The sequence below is a fragment of the Panthera uncia genome, chromosome B1 (genome assembly GCF_023721935.1).
Source record: "Panthera uncia isolate 11264 chromosome B1, Puncia_PCG_1.0, whole genome shotgun sequence".
Classification (NCBI taxonomy): Eukaryota; Metazoa; Chordata; class Mammalia; order Carnivora; family Felidae; genus Panthera; species Panthera uncia.
This window is the reverse complement of record NC_064811.1, coordinates 65,219,304-65,244,351: the sequence shown is the minus strand read 5'-3', so window position 1 is coordinate 65,244,351 and position 25,048 is coordinate 65,219,304. Positions and strand designations below refer to the sequence as shown.

Sequence of the window (25,048 nt, the reverse complement as noted above, 5' to 3'; positions counted from 1 at the left end):
CTAATGGAAACTCCAGGACTACAGGTGCCCAGGAATATAGGCATTGAGGACAGAGAACTTTTTCCCAGAGCACCTGAGTCAACTGAACTCCTGAAAGATACTGCTTCCAGGACTGGACTCCATGAGAATCAAACCCCAAACCCACTGGCTTAAAGGTGTGTGTTTGGGGGGGGGAGGGGGGCAGCTACAGGCCAGACTTCATCTGGACAGGGAGGTGGCTCTGGCCGATCCCCATGGACCCCACTCCCCACCGCCTTTCCTGGCCAACATAGCTCCTCTCCCTGCCCACAGATGAAGTGGTGTGGAGTTTGGGTTCTGGATGAGAGTGTGCTCATGGCCACATCAGCACAGCCTCTCATGAGCACCCAGCCTCCTTGCTGGTCTTGCTATATACTCATGGATTGCCAGGGTGCACACCTCCATCAGTTTAACACTAGTCTTGGATGAGGCTCCCGGCCCTTTGAAGGGCCCCCTGACCCTTCGAAATGCCCTCCCCAAGGAGGCAAGGGCAAATTTCTGTCTGAAAAATCTGGTGTCACGTAACTCATCACAGCTTTCCTTCTTTTCCTTGCTAAGCTGAAGCAGAGAGTAATCAGGCTGGAAACTCTCTGTGGCCCACATACTAGCTTTGAAACATCTTTCCTCATTAGAGCTATATGTTCTCCACCCACACCCTCACAGTCCTTACCCACCTACCTATGTGATGTCAGTCCAACCCTTTCTCCTATATGCTGCAATATTAAACTCTGAGTAAAAGAGCATGCAAATCAATCAATCAATCAATCAATCCAATGCCTAATGCTGAAAGAAATACTTAAAAACACAGAGAAACATGCCATCAGCCAGACATAAGCAATATCATGACAAAATCCTGGAGCCGTCGGGAAAACACCACAAAGCATTAAGTTTCCTGTATGCATTTATTTTCCCAGTTGGTTACTTACAATATACTGCTCATTTTGCTGAAGCACTCTATTTTTTAAAAAATTAAAATCCATAGAGGGGTACCTGGGTGGCTCAGTAGGTTGAGCATCCAAGTCTTAATTTTGGGTCAGGTCATGATCTAACGTTTCTTGAGTTTGAGTCTACATCTGAGCTCTGTGCTGACAGTATAGAGTCTGCTCGGGACTCTCTCTCTCTCTCTCTATCTTAAAATAAATAAATAAACCTAAAAAAATTAAAATCCATTGCATTTTCAAGTTATTTTCTTTTTCTCCTCTATCCTTTCTACTTTTATGCTTGCTAAATTTATTATTCTAAATCTTTATGTTTCCTTTATCCTATTTTCTAAGTGGATATTGGTCAAGGAGTAATGAGAAAATTAAAAATAACAAGGCCATAACTATCATTAATTAAGTAGTTACTAAGTGCTGGGATAACCTTGTGAACCATTACCCCTATTTTACTGGTGAGGATTAAGGTTTAGAAATGTTAAGCAACTCTTGTTTTGTAATCCCAGCTCAAAGGTCAAAGTTCCTCAGGAACTACCCTCAACTAGGACAGATACCTCTTTAAATGTTCCTATAATCTTGTAACATCTTGTACATTTCCTTCATACTTCTTATGAGAGTTTGTAACATTACATTTATTTGGATAATTAATTGATTCAAGAATTTCTCTCCCAAGACTCTGAGTTAGAGTATAGCAGAAACCACATCTGTTTTTGCTGTTACTGAGCCTGATACACAGTAGGATTATAATACATATTGAGTGAATGAATATTGGAAGGACTTGCTTAGTGAGTAAATGAGTTCTTATCTGTCCAATTCCAGAATTCAAGAGGTTTCGTGTAGGCAGCTATGCTGCTGTTTTAATGAAATCCTAGGTGACAGAATATGCAAAGTTCTATATAAAGTGCAACATTAAGTCCTGCTAGCTGAACTGCCTGGGTTTAATCCCTGACACCAGTAGTGGATTTTTCAGGCTGTTTCATCTTGGACAAATTACTTGACCTCTCTGTGTGTCGGTTTTCTCATTTGCAATAGAAATAATAATGAACTCACCTTATATAATTATGAATCTTAAATAAATGTATAACTCCTCAGAAGAGTACCTGGTATTTAGCAAGTTTTGTATATGTGTTAGATATTATTACCATTCAGGAATTTAGCACAGGAAAAAAAAAACTCACTCAAAGAGTCCTATGTGATAGTATTTATTCATTGACTCAAACCCCCTGTTCTTGTCCTTCCTAAAGGAGGATCCTAGAGATTTGATCTCAAAGATGTAGCCCCAGGTTTTTCACTGTCAAACGGAAAACACCCAACATGAGTCCATCTTGAGATTTTTACTTAAAAAAAAATTTTTTTTTTAACATTTAATTCATTTTTGAGAGAGAGACAGAGCACGAGTTGGGGGGTGGGTAGGCAGAGAGAGAGGGTGACACAGAATCCAAAGCAGGCTCCAGGCTCTGAACTGTCAGCACAGAGTCTGATGTGGGGCTTGAACTCATGAACTGATAGATCATGACCTGAGCCGAAGTCGGACGCCCAACCCACTGACCCACCCAGGTGCCCCAATTACAAATATTTAAAAAAAAAATATCTAATATCCTTCCATTGGGCCCACATGCTGCACAATCTTTATCCGTAGTGTGGAATGAGGCAGAGTGATCAGGGGCCTGACCCAGAGGCCCTCTGTCCCATATTTCATCACAGCCTGCCCCTTCTTGGCTGTCTGGTCTCTGGGAAGTCCTTAACTAGTTTTTGTCTTCTTTCCTCAACTAGAAGACAGAGATGACTTCAGATTGTTGCAATGGTTAGATGAGATAAAGGTCTAAAGAACCTGATAAGTCAGAAATGCTTAGTGAAAGTTGGTTTTCTGTTGCCTCCTGCCTTCTTATTTTCCTTTTTATAGCTACTCAACCAGAACTTAACCAATACTCTGCTGTCCTTTTGTGCCTCCTCTGATCATTTTTTTAGATGACCCTTCCTATGGCCAGGGTCATCAAGTGGCCCTTTCCACCTTCACATTTTCTAGGTCCTGCCCAGGCTCAAAGTGATAGAAGCAGAGTAGTAGAAGAGTGAGACATTCAAGCAAAACACCTGAGTGGGAATTTGTCTCCAGTTCTGCTTCCGAGTGGCTACTTGATTTTGAGCAAGTTATTTAACCTTTCTCTGGGTTTCCTTTTGGGCATCTGTAAAAATGAGACTCATTCTCCACGATGTATATTTTGTAATCGTGCCTTCCTTCCTGTGTCCTATCTGTTCATATCTGTGTCATAATGGCAGCCACAGTGGTACTGTTTTCAGTTTACCCTTTTCAAAGCCTTTCATATCTATTGTGTTATTTGGTAACCATATCAAAATTGTGAGGGATTCCAGTTGGGCTGTCACTCCGTTTCCAGATAAGGAAATTGAGTTAAGAAAGGGAGAGGATATATGACACGGCAACATCACAGAGAGCCTAGAATCCAGACATATTTTACTGTGGCCTGTCAGACTTTCCTGGGACGCATGTCATTGGGCAAAGTGCTGGCAATGCAGCAACAGTCACCTACAGTCACCTACACAGGCAAAGGTAACTGATAACTAAAGCAATAGATGCTAATGAGTAAACCGCAATTCCTTTTCATTTTATTGATTTGTCTGTGAAGAAAGAATCCCTTTTTCTTGGGTGGAATTCATTGTGTAAGGTCGTCCCATCTCTTATGGATTCCATGAAGAGCTTCATGAGAGAAAGAGATTAATTTTACTTTGACATCATTACTTCAATTTTATGTAAGCACTAGCCTTGGGATGGATGTCTTTCAACAAGGATCTCTTTAGATTCTAAATTATTCATGTTTTCTGGTATTCTAAAATTTTGCAATTCTGTAGGACAACAAAAATCAAAGTTGGAAATTAGATTGCTAAGTTTCCTTCTGAATCCATGTTTTAGGTCTGGGGGTATGAGAAGTACACAGAGTTTCAGTTTCATTTTTAGTAAAATTGAGACATAACAGAATTCACTCCAAAGCTGTGCAACAAGAATAAGAGAATAAGAATGTCTGGGTTAGTTTGTATTTTTCAAAAAATCTACATTTTCCTAGGACTTTTGACAAGGTCTTTAAGGAACATTCGCATTTTTAAACATGTGTATTCGCACAGTTTAAACATTGATAAAATGGGAAAAGGTGTCTGTCGTGTGAGAAGTGTCCTTCCTGTCTGTCCCTCTTGCTGTATACCGCCTACCTACTTCCCATCTCCTCCCCAAATAGGTAACCACTTATCAGTTCCTTGTTTATCTGCTTAAAGATCTTTTTCACGTATGAAATAATACAGTACAAATATATGTGCCTTCTTGTTTTACCCTTTTATATACGTTATGGCATACACTGCATAATAACCTGTACCTTCTTCCACTAAGTCTATGAGCTGTGCATATCAGTACATCGTTTCCTTATTCTTTCCTATTATCCTTGCAAACTGTTTGATTCTGTGAATGTATCAGAACTTACTTATCCAGTTCTCTAGTGGTGGACAGTTAGTTACTTCTGATCTTTTCCTTGAGGAAATGAATAGCTTTGTTCATGCGTTACTTCACATAACGAAAGGAGCGTATCTTTAGGACAATTTTCCTTAGCTGCTATTGGTGGATCCAAAGGAATGTGCATTTGTAATCCTCCACAACAGTGGATTTTTGCTAATATGATGAGTCAAATAAGAAGATATTTTGCTATAGTTTTAATTTACATTTTTGTTAATATGAGTCAGATTGAGCATTTTTCCTTTGTGTAAAAGCCTTTGCAGATACAAACTCGCATGCTTGATCATTTGCTGATTTCCTTTTGGTTGTTGATGGTTTTCATTTAGTGCAAGTACAATAAATAAGCATATATTTACCATCTCTAAAGTTTGCTATGGGGTAGGCTTCTCTTTGAGGAGAAAGTGGCCATTCTTATCTCCCTTGTATTTAAAGCTACAGATGATTAGTTTTGGCAAACCCTAACGAATCATGCATCTTTTTATCATTTTTAAGATTTGGCCAAAGTTGAATTGGAACAAATAGAAATATAACTATACCCAAAGTCCTTATCTTTCCCCTGCATCCCCCCATATGGTTGAACTTTTCTCATTCTATTTCAAAGACACAATTACAACTGAGACAAACTCCTAGTCTTTCTTCCTTCGTGAGTAATTTCAGAATCATTTCACCAGTCCTTATGAGAAGAACTGGAAGAACTGATAATGTGAAAAGAAAAAAAAAAAAAAAAAGGAACAGAATCAGTCTGCAACAGAATCAATCTAACACTACAGCTAAATGATTGCTCTTTTTTTCCTCTCTTAGATATTTGAAAACAATTATTTTTCCATTGATATATTATTTTCAGAAATTTGAAAAATCGTGGCATGTTCTGAGTTTGCTGAACATGCTATAAAATTAGCCTATTGACTTCCCAAGACATTAATTAGAAGAAAAGGGAAAGCTAGAGTGTGAAAGGAGAATGAGACTGCCTATGCACTGAATATTAATGAATTGATTGATTCAGCGTGTATTATTGAGCTGCAGTTATGAGCCAGGCTTTCTACCGGCCCCTGAGGATGTGTATTCGTAAACAAGAAGGGCATGCCCTTCTCAGAGCTTGTGTTCTAAACCAGTCCCTCTGTATCCTGATTACAGTGAGATTCACTTGGGGAAGCTTCACAACAGTCCAGTGTCTGGGCCCATGACAAGAAACTTCAGGGGTGCAAGTTGGGAACAAATCTTTTTCAAAACTCCCCAGATGACGCTAAGTGAAGCTGGAGTGGAAAATCACTGGTGAGCTATACCCCAGAGATGGCTGCGAAACCACAAAGTATTTTGAGGAGGAAGTGGTCATGGAAATTTTGATATGATGTAACGTGAGCTGCACAGCAGCGACTTTGAAGCGTTCTTGGTACAATGTTTAACTTATAAGCAATAAAGCCTTAAGACCGGCATTCCAACTTAGAGATAACTTGGAAGATAGAAGAACAGGTTAAATGACACCTCCAGGAAAAATATCAGACAAACCCAGATTGTGGTACTTTCTCCAAGACTAATGGCCTGGTTTCTTTTAAAAAAAGTGCATGTTGAGAAAAGCAGAGAGATTTGGGAGTGAGATGGGGACTGATACAGATTAACCTGTTATATTTGGTTATATTAACCACCAAATATAACACCTTGATTACATCCTCGTTCAAAAAATCTTTGGGAATAAGTTTTGAGGACAATTTAGGAAACTTAAGTATTTAAATATATACTAGAAAATAAATGATATTAGTTAATATTGTTGATTTTTCATAGGTGCTTAGCTATATTATCTACATACAAGAATGTCCCTATTTTCAGGAGATGTATGCTAAAGTATTTAAGCATTTAAATTTAAGGGTATCAGCAACTTTCATGTGGTTTTTCAACAACACATATAGATAAGCAAATATAGTCACATTTTTTTTTCCAAAAAATCTTTTTTATTTATTCATTTTGAGAGAGAGAGAAAGAGAGAGAGAGAATCCCAAGCAGGCTCCACGCTATCGGTGCAGAGCCTGATGCAGGGCTGGAGCCCATGAACTGTGAGATCATGACCTGAGCCAAAATCAAGAGACTCGGTCGTTCAACCTACAGAGCCACCCAGATGCCCATCGTCACACTTTTTTAAGGCGTTTGAAAGAAAGTGAAGTATTAAAGATGAGACAGGGTGCTGCATAGTGATGATAATTTAATTCACTACCATTGATTGTATGTGCCAGATATCATACTAATGACTTTATATGCATATTAATTCATTTTAAAACAGCCACTATTATTTTAATTTTACAAATGAGAAAGCTGAAGCTTGTAATAAGGAACCAACTTAAGTTCAACTGAGCCAGAATTTGAACCAAGTTCTTTCTGTTTCCATTGTGGGTGATCTTGATTATTAGGCAGCATTGCCCCACCTCCAAACTGTGCTGTAACCACTTACGTGGTAACGGAAAGCACACAAGCTTTGAACTTTCTTCAATTACAAGAGTTATTGCAATGCATATCCATCTAATGTTTATGTGTCTGCTCTATGGACTGGGTCCTCCTTAGTTAGACCATAGTTAGGCCCACCTGGGTCCAAATCTTGGATCTGTCATTTGTTAGATGTTTGTTCTTAGGCAGTTTTTAAAAACATCCCTTGGTTTTAGTTCCTCTTCTGTGAAGATGGAGATAATATTAAGCGCTTTGTAGGATTTTTATCCAGAATAAATATATACAGAAAGCACTTAGCACAATTGCTGACATACAGCCAATCCTTAATAAATGGTGGTCACCACCCATCCCTCTACCTTTTTAAAAATTTAGGCGCCTGGGTGGCGCAGTCGGTTGAGCGTCCGACTTCAGCTCAGGTGACGATCTCGCTGTCCGTGAGTTCGAGCCCCGCGTCGGGCTCTGGGCTGATGGCTCGGAGCCTGGAGCCTGTTTCCGATTCTGTGTCTCCCTCTCTCTCTGCCCCTCCCCCGTTCATGCTCTGTCTCTCTCTGTCCCAAAAAAAAAAAAAAAAAAAAAAAGTTGAAAAAAAAATTTAGTTAGAATTAAATGACTCATGGTTATACAAAAAAACTCCTGATACTCAACGTGGTTGCCAGGGCTGGATCCTGCAATCATTAACTATCAATTTGGCATCAGGGACCATGGCTTTGAATCTCTAAAACCTGCAACAGGAGAATGCAACTCATATTCACAAATATGTGCTTATTAGTATTAAATCATCAGCATAATAGTCATTATGATTCATTTATTAAGGCCGTGAGTTTATCAGACCTCTGCCTTCTTTTAATTAGTAACACCACAACACTGATAGAAGCAGGTCATCATGAAGCTGAATACTTCAAAACGAGCTCTATCTGTCCTTGACTTAGGTAGCTGAGCATCTGACATCTTATGAGTCTAATACATGCGCACAGAGCAAAGGAAAGTCCTTCCAAAATCTCTCTTGGAGCCAGCGGGCACACACTGGCTCAGAATAGCCCTGGACTGTTCCATGTTCCATAAGATCTATAACTCCACCTACTTTATGGACAGGCTGGTTTGATAAAAGAGGAATATTTTAGGGAAAGTGGGTTTGGTGAACTACATAGTAGATCAAAAGGTAGCAATATTTTCACTTATTTATTTATTCAATAGATATCGAACACTTACTATATACCAACTATTGCTGTGGGCATTGGTATTATAGATAAGGTCTTTGATCACACGTACTTTTTAATCCTAATTATTCTAGTAAAATTTTTATTCCAAATTTAATTCTAATAGTAATTACATAAATGGATAAATAAGATAATGTTAGAGAGTGATAATATGATCCTAAGGTTTCTTTGAGGGGCCTCTTCATTGTTAGAAACGACCTAGAACTAACACCTATACTGGCAATATTCATGACTGACTCCTTGTCCTTCAGGTCTTACTTCAAGAGAAGCCATCCTTGACCCCCGCTCTGAGAAGGCCCCATAGCTGTTCTCCATCTTAGGAATGATCGCTGTGATGATTGGTTATTTCCCTGTTTTAAGCGTGTCTTGCCCACCTGGAAGGAAGCGCCATGATAGAAGGAACCTTGTCTGTTTTGCTCTCGTTGGTTTCCAAATGCCCTCTTACAGGATCTGGACTGTGAAAGTTTCTCAGTAAATATCTGTGAAATTAGGGCAACCAACCATTCCAATTTGCCTGCAACTGAAGATCTGCCCAAGACTTACGGTTTTCAGTGCTAAAACCAGCACAATCCCAAGAAAATGGGCATGGTTGGTCACCCTACATGCAATGCGTATATGTTGGATAAGAAATTAGTCCCAGACCTTCCATTATTGAAGTTGAATGTCAGGTCTCATTAAACCAGACCCAGAGCAGAGGTGTCACTATGCTATGATGCGATTACTTGTAGCCACTGCCTCCAGTGTGGCCACGGCTTAGGGAAAAGTGAAAGAAGCTTCCCAGGAACTCTCAAATGTCATAATCACTATAATAATGTGCACATTGAACTCCAGGGAAAGGATATGCCCATAATCATAATGTTAGTGGGGTTGGGTCAAGTCTTTCACTCACTTCTGATCCTCTTCAAGCCTCTTGGCTAGCTGCTATCTAGATGGAACTAGTCTAAAAACTAATAATTAAAAACTTAATATGAAGGAGCATTTGACAGCTAGAAAACACCTCTGAAATCATCTCATCCAATTCCCTCATTTTACAGTTGAAGAAACTCTGAATCTGAGTGTTAAGTTCTTTAGCAGAGAGCCAAGCTTTATAGGATTCTTTTTCTTTGTTCCCATGCTAACGAGAGTCCTTTTGAAATATTGGTCACTGCTCTTGCTCTCTAGGTGAGAAAATGTGTCCCTTCCACTGTTTGCTTTCAACTAGCTGTCCTGTTTTGCATTTCTTTCCTCATTTTATGTGCTCTGGAACAGCTTTTGCTAGCCCTTTTGGCAAATGACTTTTTTCAATATACTGGTTGTTTCTCCTCAAAAGAATTCCTATTTAACAGGTTCAAATATTCCCTCTTCCTTGAAGCATGGGTTGATTACTCTGAGATTTGGAGTGAAAATTTTTCAGCACTATGTGGTTTGAAGAAAGAAAGAAAAAGAAAGAAAGAAAGAAAGAAAGAAAGAAAGAAGAAAGAAAGAAAGAAAAGAAAGAAAGAAAGAAAGAAAGAAAGGGAAGGAAGGAAGATGAGGAAAAGGAAGGAAAAAGGAAAATTTAAAAACTTCTGTAAAAATTTCTAGAGCCTATCAGGGGACTATAGATGCTGGAGAGGATGTGGAGAAACAGGAACCCTCTTGCACTGTTGGTGGGAATGCAAATTGGTGCAGCCGCTCTGGAAAGCGGTGTGGAGGTTCCTCAGAAAATTAAAAATAGACCTACCCTATGACCCAGCAATAGCACTGCTAGGAATTTATCCAAGGGATACAGGAGTACTGATGCATAGGGGCACTTGTACTCCAATGTTTATAGCAGCACTCTCAACAATAGCCAAATTATGGAAAGAGCCTAAATGTCCACCAACTGATGAATGGATAAAGAAATTGTGGTTTATATACACAATGGAATACTACGTGGCAATGAGAAAGAATGAAATATGGCCTTTTGTAGCAACATGGATGGAACTGGAGAGTGTGATGCTAAGTGAAATAAGCCATACAGAGAAAGACAGATACCATATGGTTTCACTCTTATGTGGATCCTGAGAAACGTAACAGAAATCCATGGGGGAGGGGAAGGAAAAAAAAAAAAAAAAAAAGAGGTTAGAGTGGGAGAGAGCCAAAGCATAAGAGACTGTTAAAAACTGAGAACAAACTGAGGGTTGATGGGGGGTGGGAGGGAGGGCAGGGTGGGTGATAGGTATTGAGGAGGGCACCTTTTGGGATGAGCACTGGGTGTTGTATGGAAACCAATTTGACAGTAAATTTCATATATTAAAAAATAAAAAAATAAATAAATAAATAAAAATTTCTAGGGCCTAATAAATAACTTACTTGTCAGATGAGAATTTCCTGGAGCTTATGTCATTGAGATATACATTAAAGGATTGGCTTTGGCATTATATATGCGTTTTTCCTTACCAAGGGAAAGACATAGATCAAAATTCACATTCATTTTTATTTTGTTTTGTGTTGTGAATCAAAAAATGATAATATGTCTGCCATTAGCCTTAATGCAAGACCAGGGGCAGGACTAACCCAAATCGCATCTATTTAGAGATATTTTAAAAACATTCTGTCCTGGTTCAACTATTTTGGGAAAAGAATACAACTTAATGTTAGCATTTAAGAATTTTTTTTAATGTTTATTTATTTTTGAGAGAGAGAGAGAGAGAGAGAGAGAGAGAGAGTGCAAGCAGAGGAGGGGCAGAGAGAGAGGAAGACACAGAATCTGAAGTAGGCTCCAGGCTCTGAGCTGTCAGCACAGAGCCTGATGTGGGGCTCAAACCCACAAATCACAAGATCATCACCTGAGTCTAAGTCTGACACTTAACCAACTGAGCCACCCAGGCGCCCTAATGTTAGTATTTTGGAAGTTAGAAAGTTTGGATTCATGACTGCCTTTTGTAATAGCTGGTGTTTAACTTTTAACTTAGGAAGGAAGGACATTTCAAAAGGAGTTTATGAAATCTTTAAAAAATCACAACAAAACAAAACTTAAGACAAATGTTTTATTTATCCGGGGAAACTTTATCCAGACTGAGATATTTTATTTGACCCTCTGTTATACATTTCATGCTATGAGAGGTGTGAGGTTCATACCTCCATAGAGAAGGCCTTGTCTTTCTCAGGCCTATTTCCTTACAAGCTTTTTCTTAGGAGATAATCCCTTTTAAATTGTTGAGCAATAGTCTGGACCAGAGAATTCCTCTTCTTTTCCAACTCTTCCCAAACTCCACATCTATAAGTAACAGCAGTGTCCTTCCACCCCATTGACTCGTCCAAACACATCTCCAAACACATACTTTGACTCTCTCAATAGACCTGAAGTAAATGGACCAATCCACGAATAGGGAGACCTGTCAATACATTCAACCTCCACTTTCCTTTATTTCTTGACCACTCTTCAGAGACAGCTAATTGGAGACAATTATGTGAATAATTGTAGATTCTAAAATTATCACTAGTTAATTCCAGACCCTGGAAACGTTAATCATATGCTAGTGGTGTTAGTCTGCAAGAGATTCGACTTTAAAGCAGGCTTCAGTCAAGAATCAAAGCTCTTTTGTGTGTTTACTCACAATATGCATCACCGTGTGAGGGGGGATACATGCAATTACATCAGAAAGCAATATCAACCGTGTGAGATGTATAACATTACTTACCAAATTTTTCACAACTTACACTTTTGTATAGTGAGACCAAATGAAACTCTCTGGACTTTTGGTTGACAGTTACACTTTATAAATGTGATTAATCAGTGCACAAAACAAGGTAAAGCAATAACTTTACCATTATAGATTTCCTTAAAATGTAAGCTTTAAATATGGACGTTTAAGGTTATGCAGTATAGCTATATGAAAATATCCAGCTTTAATTACAAAAATTGGGGTTTTTTTGAAAAACTTAAAAAATAAAATAAAATTATAAAACTTGTGTACTCACCACCCACAAATGATAATAATGGACATTTTGTCATAGCTGCTTTACGTCTTTCTTTATGAAAGAAATCAAACACTATACAAAAAATTGAAGCCTTCTTTGCCTCCTGTCCTAGTCCCCTCTCTCCCCCTTTCCAGAGACAACTGTTCTAATTCACTAGTGAAACACACATAAACTATATGATCTGCTCTCTTTGTTTTTGTGCAGAAAATCTATTTAGCATTATGTTTTCTATAACAATATCTAAACATATATATGGACATGCTGGCTTTACTATGGAAATAATATTATTCAACTGTCAAAATAAATGTTTGGATACTTTACAAAATTAAACTTCACAAAATTATCTAGAAATCACAACTATGCTGTAAATATTTTTTAAAAAATGATATAGTCTTATGAAAATCAATCATTTTAGTAGATGAAAGAGAAAATACCTTAGGTGTATGTTTTCATAATGATGACAGTAACTGCTTATTAGAGAAGCTTTTTTGATCAACATAATTTCTTTTTTTTTTTAATTTATTTTAAAGAGAGGTAGAAAGGGAGAATCTTAAACAGTCTCCATGCTCAACACAGAGCCCGATGAAAGGCTTATTTTCATAACCCCGAGATCATGACTGAGCCAAAACCAAGTCAGATGGTCAACCAACTGGGCCACCCAGGCATCCTGATCAACATAATTTCTCAAATATACTTTATGGAGTCTGATTGATACTTTACAACATGGTTACTTTAAAGATAAAGCAACTAAGAGTTTACTATTTTATTATCTTGAATATTAAATAAGACAAATGGTAATAGCAATATTTAGAGAATTCTAATGAAAAATATGAGCAATTTCTAGAGAATTCTCCTTTATCATTTCCTCAAGGAGAATTTAACAGAGAAAGTTTGTCATCAATATTTGAAAACAAATTGTACTTCTACAATGTCAAAGTAGCTCCATAGATTTCACCCTTGCAGAAATAATTAGGAAGTAAAATCGTGTAGTTTTTGAAGTTTTGGGCTTATCATCCAGGCTCTTTGACTTGCATAACTTTGTTATTATCTTGTTGGATGGTCTTGGAGAGATCATTTAATCTCTCCAGAATTCAATTTCCTTTCATAAATGCCTTGGTTGGTGGCATTGGGGTGGGGAAAGATTAAAAGAGATGGTCATTAATATTTCTACCAGTTCTAAAATTTTATTATTCTATTATTAATTTTCTCCCTTCTCCTTTCCCATTCAATGTTCTAGGACATAGATTGGTAATTAGTCAAAACTGAGGGGATCTTCTAGCAAAATAATCAGGCTTAACTTTAAAGGGTAGAAGAATTTGAAACAGAAAACCTTTTCTTAATTCTTTATAAGATCAACTTATTCACAAGAAAGCAGACAAAAACCACTAGAAAGAGAAAATAGAAATACATTTATATTTACTACTCACTATACAGATTTTATAAGATTAATACTTATCTAAATAAATTCATGTTAAACAAAGTTGAATTTATACTCAAAACAGCATTATATCTTGTCAAAATGATGCACGTTGCAGGTTATGAAATATTTGTGCAGAAAATAATAAGTCACTATATATTATATAACCGATGGAGATGATGAGATTGTCTCATAACCTTATGATCAGGCCAAGGTATATTATTTCTCAATGCCAATATCCCTCCTGAGGATATTAGAAATAATTACTTCGTATGAGTAAATGAGAACTGGCAAATGAGTGAAACAGTAATGCTGATAAAGGAAAAATAATAACTTTGCCTTTCAACAGTTCTTATCTAGTATAAAGGAAGATACTGTAATTTTTTACACCTCCCTAGGGGATTTTGAAAACCTACTACATTTCCCATGTGGTCGTTACATTCTTTTGTACAACCTTAAGTAAGGTCTGGGAGATAAAAAGTCATGGTGATACAGGATCACATGGATCTGTGGAAGAGAGTTCCCTGGAGTTATCTTTTCTAGTCAATTCCTTTGTCCTTTGGAGTATCTTCTCAGCAGAGTCGAATGAATGACTATCGTTAGTATTTTTAGTGATCCCAGGAAAGGAAAATATATGCCTCTGCAATGACAACTGTCAGAAATGAATGACCCTCACAGACCCAACGTTCTCCCTAAATGAGATAATGGATATGAAAGAACATTGTCAACTATAATAAATGCTGGGAATTACTATTGAGATGACCATTCCAAGACTGACCCAAACATGTGTTTCATCACAAAAATCCCTTCTAAATGGCAGGGGGTGAAGGTGTTGACGGAGGGGGGAACGGAGGGACTCGGAATCTTGAATATCTACATCTTTGTGTCTTGCCTTCATCATCCTTTTCCCAGGTTCCAGGGAAATGCATGTACACAGGTCAATGCCAAACACATACACACTTTGCATTACTATGAAATTCCAGTGTGGTCCCCAAGTGAGCTAGGTTGGCCCACAGACAGAATTCCTTTTTCTCAGGGTAGAAGTAGGAAGAAGGTATGGCACCAAACTTGCCAAGCAGCCTCCTTCACCCTTTCACTCTCAGCAATCCGATGATGAGGAAAGGGAAGTCCAGGAAAATCACACTGAAAAGGAAGGGGAAAATAAGGGGTTTTCTCTAAGGTCTGGGGCGAGGCTGATCCAATTTGTCTGCCCAACATCTTGCACAGTAACTTATCCTACCATTGCAGCCACGTGGAAGAGAGAGTCCCAAGACAGGGGATCCCCAAAAATGAGTCCTATGCCTCCAAAATATTTTTGTCTTGACTTAGCCATACCACTATAGTATTTCATCATCCTGTGTAAAAGGGGTGGGGATGGGGGTGGGATAGTTATATGTTGTATTAACAGATCTTGCTTAGGTCATATTAACATACCTTGCTTAGGAACTGTTAAGTGATGGTTTCCAAATTGCATTTGATCATTCTTCATGTTTTGCTTTATAAAATTCTTATAAATCTTTTGGTAAAATGCAAGATAGACAATGTACGTCATACTTAGTGGGTTTGTCTTCCTTGGCTTTGAAAGTGAGAAGGCCATGGTTGTGGTCTAGATTGACTATTGATAAGTAGGGTGATCAGTGCCTTCATTTTCTTACATGTATAAGCGAGGGCTAAAAGTCCTTATCCTTAAACTGTTCATCTCCATGTTCCGGATGACATTGAGAAAGTGAAATGGGAGAAAATGTCAAAGTGTTTTGGAGAGTTACTCGGCCATTTCACAAGGCCTTTTAAGATCCAGAAAGAGGGGTTCAATGCAGAAAAAGGCTGCTTTTCTACCTCAGACATCTTTAATATTTTTCTTACACTGAAGCTGTGATCTGTTCCTTTATTCTTTTCTCTCTTTAGTCTTATTTTGTGTTATGGAGCCTCATTTTTCTTTCACATGGCAAATTTTACATATTTGAAGGCAGTTCACTTTGTGAGATTTTCATTTAAAGTTCAGGTGTTGGGGTGCCTGGGTGGCTCAGATGCTTGAGCGTCCCACTCTTGATTTCGGCTCAGGTCATGATCCCAGGGTCACGGGATTGAGCCCTGTATCAGGCTCCGCACTGAACATGGAGCCTGCTTAAGATTCTCTTTCTCTCCCTCTCTCTCTCTCTCTGCCTCCATTCTGTCCTCCTCTCTCTAAAATAAAAATAATACATAAAGAAAACAAAGTTCAAGTGTTTTAAGAAAATATTAAACCACAAATAATATTAAACTTGTGTCTCAAATAATAAACATTGCTTTCCAATGAAAACACTTGGCCTCTAGCTTAAATACATATATCTACTAGTTTTAACAGCAATATCTTAGACATGTAAAATGGGTCAAATTAATGGTATATTTTTTTAGACAGGATTTCATAAATCTTATAGTAAGTAATTAAATCCATTTTATTTTATTTTTAAAATTTTTTAATGTTTCTTTTTTAAGAGAGAGGGAGAGAGTAGGGGAGGAGCAGAGAGAGAGGGAGACACAGAATCTGAAGCAGGTTCCAGGCTCTGAGCTGTTAGCCCAGAGCCTGACGCAGGGCTCAAACCCATGGACCTCAAGATCATGACCTGAGCCAAAGTTGGACTTAACCGACTGAGCCACCCAGGTGCCCCAGTAATTAGATTCATTTTAAAGGGTAGGAAGATGGGAGCACTGGAATCAGAGAGATATAGGTATAATTTATGGCTTCTTCAGCTGTACGGCCATGGTAAGTTATTTACCTTCCTCAGTATCATTCCTTCATCTCAGAAATGGAGAAAATAGTACCTACATCTCAGAGTTTGGGCAAGGATAAAAGGTAATGTAAGTAAAAAAAAATGTAACACAAATACGGTGAAATACTCAACACAATGTAAAAGGAGTGAAAAATATCAACATGTATCAACATGAATAGATGAGCAAAGTCAAATGTTGGAGGGACAACATTGAGAAACATAAATAAAAGTAAGAGTATATTTAGGTAAATACACTCACATGGTACTCACATAAAATAATACCATCATTGTTCATACAAGGTGGATTGAAAAACACATACTAAATACAGTGTGAAAGAGTCAGTGCCTTTGGGATGGTGAAAATAGGATTTTAGATGGGAAATAAAGGAGACTAATGATATAAAATAAATACATTAAATATAATAAAATTTAAAAAAGAGTATTGGACATGAATTAGTCATGATGATTGCTCTAATTTTGTGCACTTGAGATCCAAGAGGAAGGGAAGAGAAAAAAAAATGTTTAGCACAGGGCCTGCCATATAGTCAAAGCTTAATATAAGTGGCTACTTTTATCATTTGAGTATCCTACTCAGCAGGGCTTTATTTGCATCAATTTGACTGGTATTATTGAGCTTACCAACATTTACAGGGATAAGAATTGAGCCAGTGGAGTCAAAAGACCAAGAAAGAAACTATGGGAAGTAGAAAACGGAAAAAAAAAAAAAACTTTTCATGATAGAGAATAATTGATACAGAATCATAACAGCGATTATTTATTGAATACTTACTATGTACTGGGCATTCATTAAGTCAACCAACACATATTTATGAGTGCTTATTGTATTAGACATTATTCTAGACATTGGAAATACAGCAGCAAAACAACAACTACAATGACAACAACAAACCATGCTGTTATGGGGCTTATATTCTAGCAAGGGGAGAGAGGCAATAATAAGTAAAATATACAATATGTTAAATAGTAGTAAATCCTATAGAGGAAACAACAATGAAAGATATGGAGTGAGGTTTAGGGAAGGCTTCTCTAAGGACATTGCTCCAAACCCATTTCACATATTATCTCTTTTAATTAATCTCACACACTATGAAGAAGTTACTTTTATAAACTATGATTGCTACCTTCATATGAGTAAGTTGGGGCCCAGAGTCCTTCAGGATCTCTTGTAAGGTTTGATAACTGGCTAAATGATAGGACAGGATCAGAGTTTGGGCCACATAGCTCTGGAGCTGTCCCTTCATGTATTACTTCTCATATGGGGAGCTAGAAGGGGCTCTGGGAGATCCACCAGTATGGAGAGCAGGAATGATTTGGTAAAACATTAAATCAATATTACTGTAGTGTCCCTTTTAGAGTTTGAGAATCTAAAGTAAACATTTTTTGTTTTGGTGGAAAAAAAAAAAACTTAAGAAAGAAAAACTGGGCAAACTCTTCCAGGGTGGGGGGTGTATCCAGAGGTTATTAAGGCTATGTCAAATATTTCCACTAAGAAATCCTGATTTAGTCCAACCCTTTTAATTAATTGCTACAGGCCAGGGAACCTCAATATTATACATAACTTGCACAACCGCAAATGGCTTGTTTGTTACAGAACAAGGATGGGAAAACTGATCTTGAAAGCCAAAACAACCAGCACTACCACAATAGTTAGGCTGGGCAGCCAAGAGCCTCTGTGGCTCTCTGCATGGCCGCCTCCTACCGAGCTCTTTTGGCTGAATGGCTTCTCCTTTAAACTTCCGAGAGGCTTAAAGTGAATTACTGAGTTGGGGAGACCCATTTGCAGAAGAAAAGGAGAACGTATAATTAGAGGAAGAGAAGTGAGAGGAGGCACAGATGAAGCTAAGAATAGGCAAGGTGAACTTCAAGATGACTGTTTCCACACTAGGAAGGAGGGGGAGACAAGGAGAATGGGGCAGGGACACACAGGGTTCCTCTAGCTCAGTAATCCTAATTATAGTCCTATAAGACAGGTATGAATAGTGTTGTTTTTTACATATAGGAAAACTGAAGCTCAGGAAAGATACTTTACTTACTCAAGGTCATGTAGCTAGCAAGAGTCTCCTGATGTTTCAAATTTTTTTTCTTTCCTTGAGTCTCTTTCTCCCCTTGTTTCCATCGTTTCTTCCCTTCAGTCTCTTTTATTTGTACAAGGTGAAGCATTGAGGTTTTTACCCTTTTTCTAAAATAGTTATCAAGTATCCAATGATAGAGTATGTGGTTACCATGACAACACAGCCTTCACTGAGGACTGGCCTCCCCTTTGCCTCCAGAATCATATTTCATGGCACAGATTCCCTTCCTTTGTGGAACTTATAACAGCCTCAATTTTGTATTTTGTTTGGGTGACCATTTGCTTAACGTTTGTCCTCCTCTAGACCGGCTGGAAGCTTCACAATGGCAGGGGCCAGCCTACTTTTGCCTGGAGCCTGCCCCCAGCGTTTTGCACAATGCCTAGCATTCGGGCTCTGCGTAAATATTTGCTAAGCAAATGTTCTTGTGGTTTCTCTCAAGCTCTCTTCTGAAAGTATATGTACAGTAACCTTTAGCTCATGATTATGCTAATAGATACTGTATAACGAGTCGGGCCGGTATTTACAGGTAGTACACAGGTAAATGAACACACACACACACACACACACACACACACACACACGACTTCACAAACAGCCCCGGGCAGGCGGACTCAGGAGGAAACGCACGCCATTCTGAGCGGGCCGAACCGACGCAGGTAAACAGCGCTGAGCCCGGCTGCACGGGCCGCCGCATTGTAGGAGGGCACCCGGGCGACCGCGCCGCGGGAGTCCCCAGCGCCCTGCGCCGCGTGGGCCGGTCCCGGGCGCTGGAGGCGGTGGCGGCGTGGGCGGCGAGCTGCGCCGTGATTGGTCCGCTCCTGCCGGGGCGGGGCGGGGCTGGCGGCGGGAGGCGGGCTCGGAGGGAAGGGGGTGTGCGCCGCGGCTGAGGCCGTAGTTTCAGTATAAACAAGGCACCCGACTGGTCGGGCGGAATTTCTTTTCCTTCTTCGCGCGCGCTTTAGCTCTCTTTTCTTTGGCCGCGATTGTGGGCGCGCGGCAAACAGCCGGGAAACCGAGGACCCGAGGTCCATCTGCAGGTGGGTTGTTCCCTGGCCAGCCAGTTCTCCCGGAGGGGCCTGAGCCTGGCAGCGGGAACGCGCGGCGGTGCTGTCCTCTGCGCTGTCCCAGACGGCCCCGGAGCTGCGCTCGTAGCGAGCCCGGCTCTCAGGCGCCCCGGCTGCCGGGTGCGCCTCGAAGAGGCGGGAGAATCGGGGCGACCAAACGCTCTCTGGCACAAAGCGCCTGGCAAAAGCTAGAAACCGAGGGAGTCGCCTGCCTGGCCGCCGAGGTCGCCTGGGCTGCCCCGGGAGCGGACCGGGTGCCAACAGGTGCGGGGCCGAGCCGCTGGGGCGCGGGCAGGGGCAGACTTGGGTTTTGCTTTGCGTCTCTCGCCCGGATCCCGAAGCTAGGCCTTTTCTTTGACATGTTGGTAGTTTTTGAGGGTTTGTCTGAGTTCTAGTCGCGTTCATCCTTTCTTCATTCTCTCCTTTCCTGTGCACTGCTAGGTTGTTTCCTTCTACTTCTTGGCTAGTTTTCGTGTTGGCGGTGGGGTGGGGAGATTGTTTATTTTTGGTGTCGGTGCCCTATAATCTAAGGTCTGATTCTTAGGAAGGGACAGGGAGCAGAAGTCATGTGCTCGCCACTGACGAGGTGATATTTGTTCATGCCTCCGTTCACCTGGCGAATTTGGGACACACCGAGTCTCCCGGCACTTGCCCGAGCTCAGGTGAGTCGCCTCGAGACACCTGGCTAGGTTGTAATAACGTGAGCCAAAAGTACCTAGGAGCCTTGTGGCAGCTGGCATAAAAGAGGCTCCACTTTCTAGGGGAATCGTGGGGACAGCTTCAGCTCTGTACAAGGGAAAAGGGGGGAAAGGGGCTGGTAGGTGCACACCTGTGTATGTGTATCTGTCTGCGTACCACTTGAGTATTGCTTCACACCTTACCCCAAGCAAATTGACGCAGTTCAGGCGAAAGCAAGGTATCCAAGTCCACTCACAGTGTCGAGGGTGGCACAAGTGAGGTAAATAGCAGGAGGAGATCCCTGGGCAGCGACTTTCTCTTCTGAGTGTGGATGTGCCCATCTTGGCCAATGAATTCGGTGGGCACAGTGTGTGTAGGTGAATATGCACACAAATTTGTGTATGTGTGTTTGGGCCGAATACATCTCCAAGGAGTCCTTCGTCAGCAGCACCATGTGACCGCGGTCAGGAACTGCTGGTGTGCGTAGATCTATATTTAGCCCTGGATGATCTCCAAAGGCGGAGGGAGGGTCTCTGAACTGGGTGCATAAAGGGGAAGAGTCTAGGGCCCAGGGTGTTGCACTCTTGAATAATGTCTGGTACAGTCAGACTCAGATGGGGTGAATAATTATTCTTTCCTCCTGAAAACAGTAGCCAGAGCTTGGCATGTGATAGCTATGTCTCAATTTAAAACGTAGTTGGACCACTGTGATAAAACCTATGCTAAGAAACAAGGAGGTTACAATTAACCAGATTGTAGGCGTGATTGGACATTTGAGAGGAATGCCACTGGTCAGATGAGGTTTGAGGCAAATGTAGAATTGATTTTCAAAAAGAAATAAAAGTAAAAAATTTTGGCTGTTGAGATTTTTATGACAGAATAAAAGAATGACAGCTTGTTAGGTCCTGTCATTAATGGTTATTTTATATGGGGTGGGGAGGTGGGACAATGGTTGGGGCAGTGAGGACTCTGGGGTGCTTTTGACAGAGATCAGGGCTCACAAGCATTGCTGTATTATCCCTTTCAAGCAGATTTTTTTTCTGGCAAAGATGAGAAGATCAGTCAATGATTAGTAAGTTTCTTGTTGGCATTATTCCACTACATGTAGGTCAATCCTTTGTTTTCCTGGAGGTGGCAACATTTCTGGCTACTAAGCATACTGGCCTCCTACTTTCCAGTTCTCTAATGAAGTGTTAAATTCTTAGAATTTATTTCTCCCATGGTTCATTTTCAGTCTTGCTCCGTTTTATATACTCCCCAAGACATTTTCTCCAATACTACCACACCTAATACCTGGGATAACAGTGTCTTTTGGAATAGAAAATCACTGGAAAGCGTTTACATTTATTGTCTTTTTCCCCCAGCTTAGCATCTAATCTAATGTATTCTTAGGTATATATTACTTACTGTTTCTAAATATGTATTATTTCTTACAATACATATTTCTTATATTATTGGTAGCATTACGTTCTTACAATCTAAAATTAACCACTGGGTGAGTTTCTGTGCTAAGTAAGATACGTAATTATGGCACATTAAATGATAGAATCAACATTATCAATCTCCAAAGGCTACCTGGAAGAAGTGGACTTTGGAGAAGCAATTTGGATGGCTCTGGAGAGTCTTCCCTGAGACAGGAGATGGGGAAAAGAGGGCATTTCTCCCTTACTTGGGAGAAGAATTTGAAATCCCTGAAGCAGGGATTGAGAATCTGGCATCTTGATTCTGATGCCACAAATAATAAATGGTAAAGACATTATAATGTATTGTGAAGTCTTACAGAGAGAGACAAATGGTGCTATTGAATATACCGCTTTTAGATTTATGGCATTTTTGTGGTTAGTGGTCGTATTCAGGTATTATCTCCCTACTCCCTTCACTTTTCTAGAAATACAGTTGTTCTGTTTTGGTTCTCCAGTTAAACCTACGAAAAAAAAAAAAAGATGTATACAACCCTTGATTATCTTAAAATAACAGATATTGTAGCCCAGTGCTGTGGGCAGATATCTACTCTGGGAATAGGGAGGTGCGTCCTGTCTGATCTGGAGCCCTAACAAGTCATTTGTTGTCTCCTTCTACCTGCAATATCTGTAAAGTTGATGGGGTATTGAGCTAGATGATTTATAAGTTGCTTTTAGTTCTTTGACCGTGGATTTATTCTGCTGTACTATCACTTCGTGCATTTGCATCCTAAATGGGGTGGAAGATTGGGGATGTAATGTCTGCAGTTAGATGTTCAGCTACTTTCTGGGTATATGAAAATGAAGCAAAGAGAGTGAAGTTTCTTTCTATTGATAAGCACTATGTAGAGATTTAATATTTTCTTGACCTGCTTTCTTTCCCCATAAGTGTATTAGAAAATACTAATTATCAAAAAAGTTGAGTTTGAATTTTTTTTTTTTTACTTATTAAGTCAGTGTTAACATTTATGCAATTTCTAACCAGTCTTTGACCAATAATTTTTTTCCTTAGGTTAATATATTTATTATTCCATTTCAAGGTATGTCTGTATCTAGAAGTCATTCGTTTGATTCAAATTTTATTAGGAAGCCCTGGTATGAAAGCCAGTTTTACACAGCGAGAGTACAAATTAACCTTGTAAGGGAGGAAAACACTTTACAGACTGCCTGTATCTCTCTATTTATCAAAAAGAGAAGGGACAAACATAGTTTTTCAAGAACTTGCAGCTAAAAAATAAAATTATTCCAGGAATCATGTTCCATAATAAAATGTAAATGGAAGATTCTGCTTGTTTACTAAGTGTCCTCACTAAGTATCAGGTCATTTTCCTGCTGAAATGAATTGGGTTTAGAAGAATAAACCCTTTCAGTAAAGGATGCTCTCTGTATGATACTCTGTAATTTGTCTTGAGAGCTTATGCTATAAATTTTGTTTAATGTTTATTTATTTTTGAGAGAGAGACAAAATGTGAGCAGGAGAGGGGCAGAGAGAGAGAGAGAGAGAGAGGGAGGGAGGGAGGCAGAATCTGAAGCAGGTTCCAGGCTCTGAGCTATCAGCACTGGGACTGATGTGGGGCTCAAACTCGCCAACAGCGAGATCATGACTTGAGCCGAAGTCAGACACTCAACTGACTGAACCACCCAGGCGCCCCCGAGAGCTTACACTATAAATGATGACTCAACAACTTTATCTGTGCCATCCAGTATGATAGCCAATAGCCCCATGGAGATATTTAAACTTCAGTTTAGTTAAATTAAACAGAATTCAAAATTTAGTTTCTTAGTTATGCTAGGCACATTTTACATGCTTAGTAGCTAACTTGTGGCTAATGGCTGCTATGTTGGATAGTGTAGAAGAGGAAAATTTCCAATATCCAGGAAGGTTCTTTTTGACAGCATGTAATTAGATAATGATGATTTTGATTATCCAGAAGATCACTTTTACCCCTCTGGGAAAATGAAATAATTAATTCTCATCATAGATAGGCACTTAATACCTAGGAAATAAGACCAACTGACTTTTTCAGCCAGTATTTTCAACTGTACAACATGAACAATGCCACTTTCCTAAATTCAATCATATGCCAAGATGACAAACACCAATTTCTTAGTTTTTATTTCACCCAGAACTCGAATTGTCCTTTTACTTTTCTAAACCAGCACTCACCCTTACCACTGGAAAGCACCAATTTTTACAAAGACCAGGAACGTGGAGTCATCTACTGGTAAGATAAGGAACTACATGGAAGTTGTAGATGATTCAAAACAATGCACAGAGAATATCAACCTGTTTGTTCTGTGATCTGTGCCCACACAGTAAAGATTTATCTTGTAGAAAAGTTTTATATGACCCTCCAGGCCCATTTAGAGTTGCCATGTAGTGAAATATCATTTTGTGCTTTAATAAACTGTTACCAAGATATCTCCAAGACAAGAGACAACAAATTTTTGCTTTGATCTCCTTCCAAGGAAACCAAAGATAGTCAGTATTTGAGTTACAACCCTCTTCCTCCATCAATTAGGAATTAGTTAAGATTTCTAAAGTAGCATCCAGAATAAATCAAGCAAAATGAAATAACACCTTCTTTAATAAAAAAAAATACCGACTTCCTGCTCCCACCCTGGTTATAAAATTTACTAAGCCTTTGGGGCTCAGTTTCAAAGAATGTACCTGTCTGGGAGCAAGTTACTTTTTAATCACATGCCAGAGAAGTGAGTTGATTCTGAGTTGTCTACTCTGCATTGTTTGCTCTCTCAGCGACCATACCTCTTTTCTCAAGGAGGTCAGAAGAGCATTTCTACAGTTTCCAGAGATGTTGCTAGAAATCTCTGCCTTTAGGACTCCCACTGGCTCAGGAACGATGCGAGAGGATAATCTAGACATTTTCAAGCTCAAAATAAGCCACATTTTAGATAGTGTCAGAAACGTGACTTTTACTTTCACCCTGACTCAAAAGCCCATGCAGCTACACTGTATGAGCATGAGGTCAGTCCTTGTATTCTGAGATCCAGAAGTGCCAAAAGGAGGCTAGAAGCACTGGAGGAAACCAGCTGCAGTAAAGCTGAAATATGTGAATGTGTTCTCCTGCAGCTTGCTGGATCCTCAAATGAAAAAAGGAAGAAGGTGCATCTCACCAAAGTGCAAAATTCCTTTGGAATCTAGATGGGAACTGGGAAACCGGTAATTCCAGGATATTAAATTAAGCCTCTCATCACTAAACAAATACACTTTCAAAGTTCAGCTGTGATAGGGAGGCCTTCCTCTACTTCAGTGGGTTGGTTTGTTTTCTTTTTAATTGGGACACATGCCTAGCATTTAAACAGAAACTAAAAGATAAGCGATCAGTATAAACGCATTGGATTTGTTCAATATTTCACCAAAGTACTCTCTGATGAAATATGGATTCAAAGCCCCTTATACCTTTTTTTTTTTTTTTTTTTTTTTTTTTTGTGTTCTTTTTTTTTTTTTTTTTTTTTTTTTTGTTGTAAAAATTTTTTTTTTTTTTTTTTTTTGTTTTTTCCCCACCTACAGCCGGTGGTGGAGA

At 39.5% G+C, this 25,048-nt stretch overlaps 1 protein-coding gene across 9 annotated transcripts in view; it reads left to right on the top strand.

The window, feature by feature from the left end:
• Window positions 1-25,048, top strand: part of RASGEF1B (RasGEF domain family member 1B) — a 642,507-nt gene that overhangs the window by 585,351 nt on the left and 32,108 nt on the right. Inside the window, exon 1 of one of the 9 annotated variants that reach the window (XM_049630726.1) lies at window positions 19,199-19,338. The exons of 7 other annotated variants lie outside the window; for them this stretch is intronic. The gene's annotated coding sequence lies outside the window, so the exon portion shown is untranslated. One more of the 9 variants, XM_049630727.1, reaches the window with a different exon arrangement.